The following is a 16,066-nucleotide window of genomic DNA, read 5'->3' as shown; positions in this document are numbered from 1 at the left end:
CTGGTAAAATGGTGCATGAATTTAGTAGCGATAATGGTGGAAGCAACTCGAACTGACATATTATTAATCATATCAAGAACAACTCCGTGCCCTTTTCTGGTGGTTCCATACTTTTTATACAAATTAGTTGCATCTGTCTTCTTGTTGTGTTTACTAGTTCTTTGAAAATTCGAGCTAAAATCGACACCATAAGCGGACAATCCTATGAGTCTATAAATATATTCTACATGGATGGGGTATTCTTGGTCCAACCAGAGAGAACCCCCATGGAGGTGACTGATTAAGAACTTTGTGCAACGCATTACTTCACCAGTGGTGCCAAAAATAGGTAACTCGCATAGAAAAGGAGAGTGGACTGTTTCAAAGGATGAATTTTTTTTTGACTTTTAGGGTAGAGCGGACATTGGGGCGGGTATTGGGCTCCATAAAGATATCGGTTAAGAGCGTAGGGAACATCAATGGATCAGAGAGATCATTGTGAAGAAGAGTGGCTTTCTCATACTTCCCCAAGAGGTCATCTTGGGAGTGGATATGAGAGTCAATAGGGTACAAACTGACAGTGGTTTGAACTTGATGAACCATGGTTACAAAATGATGGGTATACACAAAACTAATAGGGGGTAACAAGGCAATGAGGGTTCAGGGATAGAAGGTAACAGAGTCAGAGTGGAAGTTGAGAACTCGAGAAAGGAAAAGAATTGCGAGCATATATAGAATAGTCGATGGGGTGGAGAGCTTAGTTATTACATGTGATAAATGTGAATCAAACCAAAGTAATGACAAGAAATTCTGGCACGTATCGTGGAATGTCATGATGTAACAAAAATATAACGGTAGAGGGAAATCTTATCAAGAATTGAGAAATGGATTTGGAAACTAACTCAAACATGATAGGAAGTAATGACATAAAATACGAGCATTAATGACACTAACAAGATAAGATACGACAAAATATCCCCAACCACAATGGGTTGTGGTGGGTCGCAACTGAAAAGACAACATACTTGTAGGAAAAGACTTAAGACACAAACTACCAAACTAACAAAAGACTTATTGATACCACTAGCCTAACTCCTACCTATTACTCTCCTAAAGATAGGATACTTTATTTCTAAGTTGAAACATAAAAATAGGGCTTTAGGCAAGCGCTATTCACTCATCTAGAGAAAAGCGTACCATCTAATTGAGCAAGTCGAACAACACCAGAATCTTTGATGTCTGCAACATAAAAATTACCAACTCAATGCATTTGGAGCTTGCCAGGATGCTTGTGATACTTGTTGTGATAAAGTAATACCTAGTTGCCCATAGAAAATGATTTCTTCTTGATATGTCGATCGTGCCAAGACTTTTGGCTCTCCTTCTCAATAGCTTGATGAAAATAAGAATGAAATCAGGACTCATCAAGTTGTAATAATTCATGCACTCATTCGGGAATGAAATCATCTTTAGACATTTGAGTGGCATGAGAAATATAAATGTTAGGAGCAATGAATTCAACAACAACAACAACTTCTTTCCCATAAACTAGTTCAAAAGGAGTGTACTTTTGCAACTGCTTTACTGTAGTTTGGGTGGTCCATAAAGTAGCCATAACGCATTCATTCCAATCATCTCTATTGGCAGAGGAAACCTTAGTAAGTCCCTTTTCTAAAATATTATTAAAAGCTTCAACAGAACCATTGACTTGTAGATGATAAGGAGTGCTCTTATGATGCTGTATCATGAAATTCTATAGCAAAGCCTATACTATTTCATTGATGAAATGGGAGCCTGGATCAGACTTCGGGGGACAACCAAATCTAGTAATAATGTTTTCAAAAATAAACCGAACATCCGTATCAACAATGCAATCTTTAACAAGAGAATATTTCGCCCAACGAGTTAAATAATTTGTTGTAGTAATGGCATACCAAGCATGTGAATGAAAAGCGAGAGGGTGAATAGGCCCAATAAAATCAATACCCATTTCTCAAAAGCAGAAAGGGCTTATACCAGATGCAAGGGAACTTCATCATGACATGACGATCAGCCTAAACCCATTGACAAACATTGCAAGTCTTTGCATATACTTTAACATCCTTAAAGAGAGTCAGCCACCAAAGGCCATCTTGCAAAACTTTTCAAGCAGTAGCTTTTCCTCCAACATGACCTCCTACAATTCCCACATGACATTCCCATAATACACCTTCGCGTTCATGATCAAGAATAAAATGGCGTAAAAATTGATCTAGTCCTATTTTATAAAGTTGTCTTGCAATAAGTTGGCAGTCCGCTACTCTAGCTGCCAAATGCTTCTTTTGCATAGTAGTATAATCAGGAGGGCATTATCCTGTAGCAAGAAAAGTGGAAATATCTTCTAAGTAATAAGGGAAAAATTCAATACGAAACAAATGAGCATCTGACAACTGATCATCAATTGATCCCCCTGATTCTCCTAACTCTAACCTGGAAAAATGGTCTAGCCCCACATTCGATCTTCCTGACTTGACAATCACCTCAAAAGTAAATTCTTGAAATAACAATAACCACTAACAAATCCTTCCTTCAAGTATAGACTTATTGAATAAATATTTCACTGTTGAGTGGTGTGTGAAGAACTTGTATGGACCTCCTAACAAATAATGTCAGGATTTTTGGAGAGAATATGCCATAGCTAAAGCCCCTCGTTATGTAGTAGTATAATTTTTCTCTGCTGTGGAAATTTTTCTACTTGCAAAATTGTTGGCTTGTTGGGGCCTGACCCAGGTTCGAAGATGATTTAGCCAAACAAATCCCGGTACTACTGGCCCTTTTGGCAATAGTCTGCAGAGCGCGGACTGAGGTCTCACCCGAAGTAGTATGGGAGGGTGCTAGAACTAGGTTTTTGCACCCTGGGGATGTTTGATGGGTTCCAAGTGGTCTGTGGTTTGACCCTATGCATTCGTCGCTATGCGCACTTATCGGTATCTCACAGCTTGGGATGCTGCCATCATGCAGCCCTACTCGAGGGCTGAACAGTGTTATTACCCAAATCCTTACTAGTAACTTGATATTAGTTGATTAACTTAGCTTATCTGTATGCTTTCATTTATACTTAACAATATTCACCATTCATACAAAAGTGCACAATAAATAAACAATATAATTGCAATTGACATAAAACAAGTAATAACACAAGAACAGATACGCGGAATTAAGATAAAACTTCTCTTTATTATTCTTCTTCCTTGGTTACAAACTCGGCTCTGCACTGCACACTCAGCTGCAGGGGTCTACGCACTTAGCTGTAGACTCTACTAGGCCTCTGCGCACTCAGTTGCAGAGCCTCTTCCTACTACTATGACCCAAGATCCTTAGACTCTTGCTCTATGCTCGCTATCTTATTCTATCTATCAGATTCCATCAATTCTATTTCTTAGTTACTTTACAACTTAGAGCCTCACTCTATTTATACAATCCCATAGTTTGTGGACCATGGGTAGGCTGACGCTACATTCAAAACTTAGGGCAGATAACCCAATGACTCTAACATACAATTCGCGCTCCGTGCTCGCAATTCGCGGGGCTTTACAATAATATTACTCCAAACTTGGGCTTTGAACCCCAAAACATGCCGTGGGAGGGATTCCATGCCCAACAAGCCCCCAAAACAAACATCATGACTTGCCCTCAAGTCACTCTATCAGCGCGGCGATCTTGGCATCGAGTCCATCCAGCTGGTCCCAAATGTTCTTGATGTCTGCAGCACACTAAGCTGTTGCTTGTTGTACCTGCTGCATTCTCTCTTCTGAGACCTCTGTTTCTGGCGTGCTGCACTACATATGTGCATGCATCCCCTGAATCTGCGTGAGCTTTCCTTCAATATCTGCCGTGATTATGAAGGTTTCGTCAATCCATGGCTGGACGCATGATTTGAGAACTGCTTCCTTACGGCGTGCCGCGTCCACCTGCTCCTATAATGCCTTGGCTTGCTACATCCTTGCAAGCCGCTGAGTAAGGACTACTATTTGCGCAATCCCTCTAATGTTGTCATACTATTGTTGGAGTTCATGTGCCTCTATCTCTAGACGCTGGATGTTGGGGCTCTCCTGCAACATCGTGAAGACCTCAAGCACCTGTTCTAACATGTTGGTACAATCGCGCACTGCACCTCCAATCTCTTCCAACCTTGCTGTAATAGTGCTGGCGCATTGTTCTTTGATTTCTAGGGGAGCAGAAGGTTGCGCCTTCACCCATAGCTTGACGATCTGGAGATTCAGATCCAGCTCCACCCTTATTATCTCTTCTCTTGCATTGCGGATTCCACTGGCCAATCTATGAATCTACACTTCTACTAGTAGATCTTCTACGATAGCCAGCTTTGGGACACATCAGCTAGCACCATCTACCGTCTGTATCAACCTTTGGTTCTATGACACCAACTCATTGCACTGCAAGCTGAGCTACTCCATATTGATCTTCTGTTCACTAAGAACTTGGATTGCACGGTTCTCCCTAGTGCATAGCTCTGTTGTTATTCCATCCTATAGCTGATAGAGTGTTTCTTGGGGAAGGGCAGCTAGATTAAGGCCAAGGCCTTTCATCATGCTAACCGTCATTCGGTCCATCGCATCTGATGATACTAATGCTCTCTTTAGCAACACTATTGTGTTGGCCATCCTCGTGCGCAGCATCTGCTCTACTGCTGAGGTACCTGTTGCGACATGGGTAGATAGGGTACCTTCCTGAGGGGGCCGCACTTGTAACTCCTGCAGTTGCACCCTGAGGGCCCCCAACACACTCTGGTGCTTCGTCATAAACTCTTGGAGCGCTTCACTGGTGACATTAAGAATTGTCTTACCAATGTCATGGATATCACCTTTGGTTAAGGTGATCAAATCAATGGCCAGCTTCGAGGCCTTGACCTTCTTCCTTGGGCCCAATCTCTCTGTGATGCGCAACCATTTTAGTTGTGTGGATGCGGTCCCTGTGTCTGTGCTCCCTTCTGCTATTTTTGTGTCCTCTGCCTCCTACCCTAAGGACGTTTCTTGGCCCTCCTCTGCCTGTACCATTGCTGCCTCTACTGTTTGCGCTGCTGCTGCTTCTGTGGCCTTCTTCTGCTCCACAGCTTTTTGTGCTACTTCGCAGACTGCCCTTACCTTGGCTGCTGCTTTTTTGTTCCACATTTCAGCCAGTTGGGTGACGCACAAATTGGCATCATCCTTCTTTTTCTGTGCTATCACCTTCTCCAGTTCCGCCAAATTTGGGGTGCACCACTTGGGAGGCCATGTCTCTAATACAGTAAAGATCATGTCATTAGTGGCTATAAATGGTAGCCTTGTTCGCTGTTGTGCTGGATCCTTTCGCACCTTGATGTATATCTTGTGCATATCTGCCTTGAAGTCTACAAAACTCTGCAGACTATTGTGCACCATAGGTGACAGGCATGACCTCCTGTTGATCCACACTTGGATGCTCACCTCCATGAGCACCTAGCAAATTTTTGTATCGTGAATCTGTTTCACTTCCTTGGTGGCCCAGAGTCAAGCGTACTTCGCAGCCTCTGGTAAGTCTCGGTTAATATTTGGGTACTGACTATCCTCCAACATTTCTCCCGCTATCAGCAATATGGATAAGAGCAACCACGCGTAGTGGAAGGTCTTACCCTACTCTTAGGCTTCACGATAGTTTAACAAAAACTCCTTGTAGAGGAACTTGGCCCAGTTGAATTGGACTCCTTCCGCGCATTTTTTGGCGAACGCGACCATCGACGCAACATTTTCTCATCACTTCACCAACCAAGAGTTGGGTGGCTACTCGCACCCCCTTATCCTTGATGCTGGATATGGCTTAGCCTCTCTTATTTTTCTCTAGCTTATACTTTCCCTTCATGGCCTCTGCGAGAGCCAAATCGCTACTTTTTCTGGTTATCGTCACGGGGTCCTTTCCCTTACAGGGAAGTTGAGAAATTTGGTGGATGAGGTCTGTCATGATGGAATAGGCTCCTCCAGCCATAGATACCCATCATGCACCAGGCAAAACAACTACCTGATGACAAAAATGGTGATGGGCGCATGGTGGAAATGTGGTATCCATAACAAATGCAAAAACCTGGCCTTTTCCACACCGCATAGCCATTTTCGCGACTCTAATGCTATCACTGCCTCCTTGGTGTTCTGTTTCATTAAATTCTCAGTCTCTAGATGCGGGAAATTATCACTGTCTGCAAGGTACCAGTCTTCAAATTTCATGGTGGGCATGCAACCTAAGTACGAGCCCTCAAATACAATGCCATCGGGGAGGAGTGGGGTCTAGAGTGAACTCTTTGTTGCATCCAGATCCTTCGGTACTTTGGCTTTCCCTTTCCACAGAGGTACAGATGTGGCTAATTTTGCTGCAGAGTGCAATGCTTGGATGTCATCCTCCACATCTTCTTCTTCTTCTGCGGCGACAATCAGGGCCTGCAAATCTTCTTCCTCCTCATATATTTCAATCGTGATTACCTTCCTCTTTCTTCCATTGATAACTTGTTGTGCCACGAATTCCTTAGGGACATGTGTACTGGGCCTGTTGTCTATTTATCCTTCTTTAGTTGTAGTGTCCGCGTGATTTGGAGATTTATGTGACCACCCCAACGTCTTCGGGAACATCCTTTACCATGGGGGTCTATGCGGCCTCGCTGGCGGTTCCTTCTTCAATTCCAAACCCATCCTTAGTGGCCGTCATCATCTCTACATTGTATGCTGTCTGTCACTAACTCAAGGGCTCTATTATCGCTCGGCTCTCAACACTTTGTGCTCTACTCAACCACTCAATGCTCAAATGACCAAGTGTTGTCCGCTGGCTAGCTCTTTGAGTTTTATAGTGCTTTTTGAATTAAAATTCGATCGTTCCCCCCAATTTCGGGCCATTAATGCTTTCTTGGCGGAAAATTTTCCCAAATCTTGCCCATAACTCGCGCCTTAAATGCTCGTTGCCCGCTCCATTTGGCCTCAAATTGGACATTCCATCATGAATAGTGGCATCTGTTAGTGTCAGCCTTTGCAGCCTTCCACCAGCGATCAAACATGCTCTTACAAAGTGGTCTTAGGGTGTCAAAGTCAAATTTTGTCATTTCAGTGAGTCTTCAAGTAAAATTTGGTCACTAGGTATTAGGTCTAGGATTGTTTTCACTCCTTCCAAAGTTTTCCAAGTATTGGTTCATGTCACCATTTGGCTGAGTGTACCATCATTCAAAGAGTTGTCATCATTATTTCAGGTTCCAATGGGTCATTTTACACCTTGTTTGTGCTTCAGTTGTGCTTAGGTAAGGCTCATTTCCCTCTCTTAGGGTTTTGAAGGTAATTTTTCTTGGATGGTCAAATCATCAACAAAAATTGTATCCTGATGCTCATACACCTTCCCCTATCCTTAATATACCTTCTTAAACACTTCCCATCACTGATATCCCTCAAATTCATCATTTTCCCACAAACCCTAGCCTATTGCTACAATTTGACACTTTTCTAGGTTAGGCCTATGTTTTTCCCTTTTGGACCCCTTCCCCTCACTCAATACTTGAAATTCCACTTTCCCCTACTTCCTAATATCCCTCCCTACTTCCCAAAATTTTCTCAAGAAATCAAAAACCCCTCATCCTGTTCATTTCCCTTCATTTCTACAAATCCCCTGTTCCACACATCAGGATAGCTTTATTCAAATGATATTTCTGAGCAAGAAAAGAAGAATTTGAAAAAAGTGAGAGAGTTGTTTTTCCATCATAGACTCAAGAAGAAAAACCTCCTTCATTTTTTACACAGGTCAGTCCAGAAGGGCAACAACTCTCCTGTGGCAAATGATTGTTTGGACATTTCTCCCAAACCAATCCTAGATGTATTGTCCAAAAGACTTTCTTAATGAGTCAAATAATAACTAGACATAGAGATATTTTCAATGAGCTATCATGAGCTCAATTTGGAGTTAAGGAAGACCTCCAAAAGTTGATTGAAACAACACTCTGCATTTTGGCAGCCTCATTCTTCACATTTTGACCAGTCTTGGGAGATTGAGCTTTTAACACGGCAAATAGCTCAAAATTGAAAAATTCAAGATGTTCTGGAAAGTAGACTCGACAAGATTTCCAATGAGATATTCTACTCCTAATTAGGACACTGGGAAATCAGTCAAAAGTTGTCTTGATGTGGCGCTGTACGTTCAGGAAGTGGCACTATGCATTCAGGAGGTGGCTCAACGTGCAGCGCCACCAGCGCTGTGCTTTTCCTAGGAACACCCAATGCATAAATGGCTTGAATTTTTGGATTCATAGTGATGAGTACATGCACCCTATGGATTTTCTAAGTTTTTGGGGTAGAACTGGTCCACCAAAAGGTCAAAAAACACCCTTAAAATGACCTTTTTGCCACTTTTTGGACACACAGAAGTAGTGTTGGGAGAATCAAGTTTTGAGTGACCAAAGGAGCTTCAAATGCAGAAATTCTAGGTGTTTTAGAAATTATACTTGAATACCTTTCCAATGAGCTACCATGAGCTCAATTTGGATGCCGAGAAGGCCTCCAAAAGGGACCTGAAAGTGGCGCTGCAGGTTGCGCTAGTGGTGTTGCGCGTAGGGAAAACTTTGCACAGGATGCCTATTTTTCCATTTTTTGACTGTGTTCGTGGATTTTCTCCCATGGAGGATGTTTTAATAATATAAATGATGACTTGTCTTGTTAATATGATAGATAATTAGTAGTAGAGGGTAGATTCATTACATTAAAAGTCAATTTGAGCTCAAATGAATCAGTTTTTCACTTTTAGAGGCAAGTTGTTAAGATGCCTATATTCATGTTTCTTGTTCAGTGTTGGTTAAATTAGCTCCTCATCTTAGGGATTCGACCCCTAAGGATGGGAGGAGGTTGAAACAAAGCCTATATCTTCTTCTTCTTTCTCATTGTAAAAGGTTGGACTCAGCTGGATGCTTATGCCTTGATTGTACATCATTTGTAGCAATTTAGCAAGAGATTAACAAAAATTACAGCTATTTCTTTGGTACCCATGTGGTATGGAGTTTAGTTCATTTTCTTCTCTTGTGATCATATGTTAATATGTTTTTTTTTTACTTCATTAAATGTTTCATTTCTTCTAAGTGAATGTTTTCAAGTTGATAGGCAGAATCCATAACATCACTGCTTTGCTTTTGGAAATATTCACCGTTATTATGTTTTCTACAATCTAGGAAGTATCCATGGTAATCACATGCTCTTCCTAGCTCCTCACCAGTCATAAAACACCTCACCCATCAAGCCCTAGAGTGCTAAACCTCATGCCTACCTTTCCCCATTGAACACCCGATAATTTTGACCTAATTCCCTAGCCCTAACTATCTGGCTCCTCCTAATCTAGCAAAACCCCTTGAAAATCCAATCAAAACTTCGTGCTACTATACCTATCCTAAAATCCTTTTCTTGATCTAGTCATCTTGGCTGAGATCCTTATGGAGAGAGCCCTCTCCTGGCCTAGTAGGGCTAGCTACTTGGCTAAGCGTGGTTTGTGGTTACCCTGGCATTGGCTTCCTTTAGCCTAAGGTTCAATCCAGGTGATAACAACAACAATGGTCACTTCCCATCCAACCTGCACGGTAGTGTAGGCCTCCATGCGTAGTCGTGAACCCTGTGATGTCCTGCTACACACATCTCTCATATTGCATAGCCCCTATGCAGAATACTTTATAGTCCCACACTCCCTTTCAACTGCCTGGAGTGCTAAGACTGTCCTTCCTACGGCTAGTCAGGTGGGTGCACCACCTCTATGGGGCTTCATCTCGTCCTCCACCATGGTTCATGGAGAATCCCCATCTTCCATTGTAGTGATCGGCATCGTGCACTCTACTATTTGCACTACATTGCCCTGGTCAATACATTTGGCAAGATGTGGTCTTAACCACGGAAACAAACTAACCAATTCACTAGCTTTCGAATTTGTCAGTATGATTGTAGGCACCTTGCCTTGCCATCCTCGGTTTTTCAATGAGAAATTCTTCCTTTATTTCATTTTTGAGCTTCTTGACCTCTGCGTTCATTAAAGCGCTTTTCTCCCTTAGCCATACCGGGTCTTTTTCGAGTCCGTGATGTCTAAATTTTCCCCGTCGGATTTCTTCCTCAAGTCTTATATGTTCTGTTTCGCGCAACTGTGTGATTTCTTCATTCTGGTCTCCGTGTACCATCATATCTATAGGTGATATTATGCATGGACTCATCTTTGCATGCTCCACAGGGATTGCAACCCTTGCTTCATACTTCAGCTTCGGAAGCGCTTGAGCAGTCAAAGTTTTACACATGCTCCTATAAGCCCATACAATCGCTGGTACGCACAGGTCCTAGTTGGTGCGTCTCACATGGTGGACCTTGTTCATCACTTCATACACCTTGTCAAAGGCTTCCCCATGTATGATTTTTGGTACGCTAGGTTTTATCATGCTTCATCGTTCACGCACTTGTCTTGCCTGCTTCTGCTTGTTGTTCTTGTTTCCTATTGTGATAGTGGTGTGCATTTGTGTGGGATGCGTACCATATGCCTGTACCCATTTGGAAAGCTGGGCATGCAAGCTATTTTTCCCCTCATAAATGGCTCTCATCCATAGCTGAGGATTTCCAAATCATATAAGCATCCCCCTTATGGATTTGCACCAACTCTTAATACTTCTCTGATGCGTACCCCACCACCTTGCAGGCGTTGCGCGTAGTGCCCATTTTAGAGCATCAAACCATTGTTGTTTTGGCACTGCGCTTTCAAATTTGTTTAGGAATTCATCCACCGTTATCATCCCGTCATACATAGGCAGATCCCTTACCTCTATTGTCACGCAGCGCAGTGATCTAACCATCATGTTGTAATTGAGCGTGGTTACCTCATGTAACCGGTTCTGCCATCGTTTTGTTTCCTCATCCGAATCTGATGTGTAGGAGATTTTGTGCTCCCATAAAATCTGGCCATCCACTGTAGGATTCACCTAATCTTGTTCCCGAGCGGTTATCTTTTAGATATGGTCTAGCTCATCATTGCTCTCATCGTCACACATTGGCTCTGTGTAGCACGCTCCTACCGCAGGGTCTAAAGGCACCACTATGTGTAGTGACTTTTTCTCAAAAATCATTTTGCACTTCTTTAGATTTATTACTCCGTTCATATCAGTGGCCCAATCTATTCCTAGTAGTGCGGGATAGGGATTACTATCATCAACAATCTCTATTACCTCGAAATCTACAAGTGCACTCGCACGTTCGATGTCTACTATTATCCCTTGCAATCTTCCCATCGGTAGGATCTTCTGCTAGTTCACCATCCATAATTGAATAGGGGACCATTGCAATGTGGGCCTACCCATGCACTCCCATGTTTTCTTTGGAAGCACATTCGCGTCCGATCCTAGATCTAGAATTACTTGATCCATTTCATACTCCCTGATTTGCGCAGTCAATCACATTTCCCTTCCTGTTCACAATGCATGATTTCCAAGTTTTCAGACTACACGTGGTTCTTCTGACCCCGCACACCTAGTGATAATTTCCTGTAGTCCGTTTACAGCCTTGCTATCACACAACAATTTCATGCATGTCTCCAGAAAGGTAGTGAGCATTGAAGGATCCATCCTTGGTTCTAGTTGATCCTTACTACCTGAAGTGGAGGCCTTTGTGAAGCTCTTCTTAGCTTCCATGAATGTCTCCTTCGCATGCTCCAAATCAAATTCAGGTTCCTTTGTAAGAGCCTTGCGAACCCACGCACTTTATTCAGGCTACTTACCTTTGTCATCTCCTATCACGATACCACTTGTAAGCACTATGTTTACATTCGGGTCCTCTACGTGCGGCCCAGACCTCATCATTTGCAAATTCTGAGTCAAGGGAGGTTGGAGTACCCCTTTCTTCTGTAGCCTCGCTATCAGTTTAGGGTAGTCCTCTGCCTCATGATCAAATTGAGTACAATATAAACATGATGTTCTTGTTGAATTCATACAATTGCAGGCATAGTGCCTTGGCCCTCCACAATTGTAACAAATTAGTTGTCCATGACCCCTTCCTAGTCCCATTCCACCTCGACCTTGTCCGCGGCCTTGAAATTCAGCGTGCGCAATTCCTGCATTTGGGTCGAGGACTCACGTTTCAGTCTGCACTCTGTAGGCAGGAGTTTGATCCATCATCAGCTTGTAACTTCTGCAGGTGTGCTCATCATGGCCTACTGACCTATAGAAATTACAGAACAATTGTTGGGAGGTCTGTGTATACTTCTGCAATAGATGACAGTTATCCGTAGCATGTTTTCCTCCTATCTAGCAAATTGCGCACCATAATGCAGGCGCCGTGCTCGGTCCTTCTTGTGCCTTTGGTCTTAGTGGCATCAGCCCTCCTCCTGCCAAGTAATTCGTGAAGACTGGACAATGGTCCTTATCATGCCCCTGGCCTTTGCATTTTATGCACCATACCTCCTCTCGTGCCTCTGGACAAGTTGTCCTGTCCTGTTTCAAACTCTGCATTTCCAGACACAAATTTTAAAGTTGCACATGGATTTGTTGGAATCCCAGACTAGGATCTTGTATTGGTGTCTCATGCAGTCTCATTGCAATCTCCAAATCTTCGGCCTGGGTGGATAATTTCTGTTGCAAGAACACTGTCCTTAAATGTGGTGTTAGTGACACTACAAACCATGTGCGATGCTGCCCATCGATCAAGGTCATGTTGGCTTCGCGAATCATACTCTTTAGCCTTTGATCCAGATTGCATGGGGTCTCCCCTAGAAGCATGGTGATCTCCTTAAACCCGATAATCGATTGTGTCTCTGACTTTGGCCTGCTAAATTCCCTATATAGTGTGGCCTAGATATCTGCAATCCCCACATTTGGATGGTCATTAGAATGCTTAATGCACCACACCAGTGCGCAATCCTGCAATGCGCTCACCAATGTTGCCTTCTTTATATTCTCATCCATGACTCCTTGTGCTTCCCATACGACCCTTACCACGGACCAAAATTGGTTCGGATCTTCATTCCCTACTCCTCTGACTACCAACAATTTTATCGCGCTCGCCATATTGAACTGTGGTGGTGGCGGAGGTGGTGTGGGCAGAGATGGAGGTGAAGAAGGTGAGACTGGTGGTGGCGTAGGTGGGGGTGGTAGGCGTGGAATTCACTGCCTTATCAAACTGACCATGCTTCTCGAAGAAACTTTTGTGAGTTCTTCCTCACTTTCCCGCCAAGGTGAAATCAAGGGGCTATTTTCTATCTCTGCGCTACCTTCGTTTCTATAGATCCTCCCACTTCGCGTAGCCCCAAACATCAATTTATTTGCATAACTTGCTTTTCACACAATAACATCTTAATCCAAGTGTTCAAAGATTTAATGTACTTACCTCATGGTCCTTTGAGGAAGCATCATTCTGCCTCGCTGTAGCTAACTGTCGTGTCTACTGTGAACTTGGTGATAAAACACCCTATAATTCGATCGAGCCAATGGTCCAAAGCATGTGTGATCTTATCTTTCAATGCTTCTAATCTACACACTAATTTTGGAGTCCACACAATTGGTTTATCGAGCCTACACCTTTCCTGACTGTCTACTAGCTTCACAATCCACTCATACAACTTAGATGGAAAGGATGCAAAGAAAATTTCACGGATTTCTGTATATAAGTAGCAATCCAACCACTGTTCCTTTGATACTCGTGGATTCTAGTTTTCCTGCACTACGAACTCATGAATCTTTATGTCTAGCCACCCTTCAATTTATTTCTTCATTGGATTCCAATGACACTACATCAGACATCCCTTATGTAGATCCCAGTCCCAGCAACGGAACCATTTATTGGCTTGCTAGGGCCTGACCCAGGTTCGGAGATGATTTTGCCAAATGAATCTTGGTACTACTGGCCCTTTCGGCTAGAACCAGGTTTTCGCACCCTAGGGATGTCTGATGGGTTCCAAGTGGTCCACGGTTTGACCTTGCGCGTTTGTCACTATGTGCACTTATCAGTACCTCACAACCTGGGATGCTGCCTTCGCGCAGCCCTACTCAAGGATGGAACAATGTTATTACCCAAATCCTTACTAGTAACCTGATATTAGTTGATTAACTTAGCTCATCTATATTCTTTCATTTATACTTAACAATATTCACGATTCATACAAAAGCGTGCGGTAAATAAACTATATAATTGCAATTGATATCAAATAGGTAATAACACAAGAACAAATACACAGAATTCAGATAAAACTTCTCTTTATTATTCTTCTTCCTTGGTTACAGACTTGACTCCACCCTATGCACTCAGTTGTAGGGGTCCGCACACTCAGTTGCAGACTCTACTAGGCTTCTACGCTCTCAGCTGCAGAACCTCTTCCTACTACTACAACCCAAGATCCTTAGACTCTTGCTCTATGTTTGCTATCTTATTCTATCTATCAGATTCCATCGATTCTATTTCTTAGTTACTTTACAACTTAGAGCCTCGCTCTATTTATACAATCCCATGGTCCGCGGACCATGGGTAGGATGACACTACATTCAAAACTTAGGGCAGACAACCCTATGACTCTAACATACAATTCGCGCTCCACGCTTGTAATTCGCGGGGATTTACAATAATATTACTCAAAACTTGGGATTTGAGCCCCAAAACATACTGTGGGGGGGGATTCCATGCCGAAAAAAATAAATAGGATGATCCAACTTTCCTTCACCTGGTTGAGTTAATATATCTCCCAACAAAATTATCAATGCATTAACATGGACATGGAATGACTTATTCCAATTAGGGTAGACCAAGATGGGCACACTTATAAGTTTCTCTTTCAAAGTGTCAAATATTGCATCACATTCAGTACACCACATAAATCATTTATATTTATTAAGAAGCTTCTCAAGTGCTGTTGTGATTAAAGTATAATTTCTTATAAATCAGTGATAATAACCAATATGTCCAAAAGTCGAATGCAACTGTCAGACAAAAGTGGGTGGCGACATATACAGTATTACCGAAAATTTGGCAGGGTCCACACATACTCCTTCTTTGCAGACCAATAGTGTTCCGAAAGGGAAAACAAAAATAAATTTCTTAACGTTCAAATATATTTAAATTTCTCTTCATGTTTCAAACATAACTCGTAGCAAACTAGGATGATTCTTGAGCACGATAGAAATGGTCTAGTCATCCATATAAACTTTAAGAAACTTATGTATATATTCAAGGAAGGCAACAATAACAATACGCGAGAAAAAAACAGGTGCATTCTTCAACCTAAAGGGCATGAAATTACAAGCATAGGACCCCCATTTTTGAGTGAATGTGGTCTTTTTTTTATCTTCTTCTGAGATGCGGACTTGATGATATCTCGAGAAACCATTAGTAAAAGAATAAGCCTCATTTCCCCAACATTATCAAAGACTTCGTCGCTAAAGGGAGTTGGAAACAGATCATGTACACAGGCATTATTGAGGTTGTGGTAATCAACACACACTCGAATTTCCTTTGAATCCTTCTTATCCTGGATGACAATGGGGCTTATCCATTCAGCTTCATCAATTGGGAATATAAGACCAACAACTAGCATTTTGTCAATTTCCTTCTTCACTTTCTCCTTGACTCGCAGATTCAATCTGTAGGGTCATTTCTTAACTAGCTTCGAATCCAACTTCAGTGCTATTTTCATTTCTCCCAAATCTCCTTTAATTCCCTTTAACTTTGAGATGGAACAGGGAAATAAATCCTCATATTCTTTGAGCAGATAAAAAATTTCCCGAGTGGTTTGATCATCCCAATAGTCCCCAATAGAAGAAAGCTTCGATTTCTCTTCTGTCTCGATATTCATCTTATTCAACTTAAGAGGTTGTATATGTGGAGCATCATGTATAAGATCCTCTTTTATTTTCCATTCCCCTTTAGACTCTTTAAAGGACAAATTTCTTAGCTCCTCCAGGTCATCATCCAGATCTTTATTAACTTTACTACAAACAACAGCTTCATGGAATCCCGATTCATATTAGTGTACAAAGTCTCCATACTTGCTACATTTACCAAAGTGTCCCCTTTCATCAGCATCAGAAAAGGAAAAGTCTCGACAAAACTGGGCAGACAAC

This window comes from Pinus tabuliformis, chromosome 5_2 (genome assembly GCF_031772625.1).
Source record: "Pinus tabuliformis cultivar Carrire ecotype Pingquan chromosome 5_2, CPIR1, whole genome shotgun sequence".
Lineage (NCBI taxonomy): Eukaryota > Viridiplantae > Streptophyta > Pinopsida > Pinales > Pinaceae > Pinus > Pinus tabuliformis.
Note: the sequence above shows the minus strand (reverse complement) of the source record.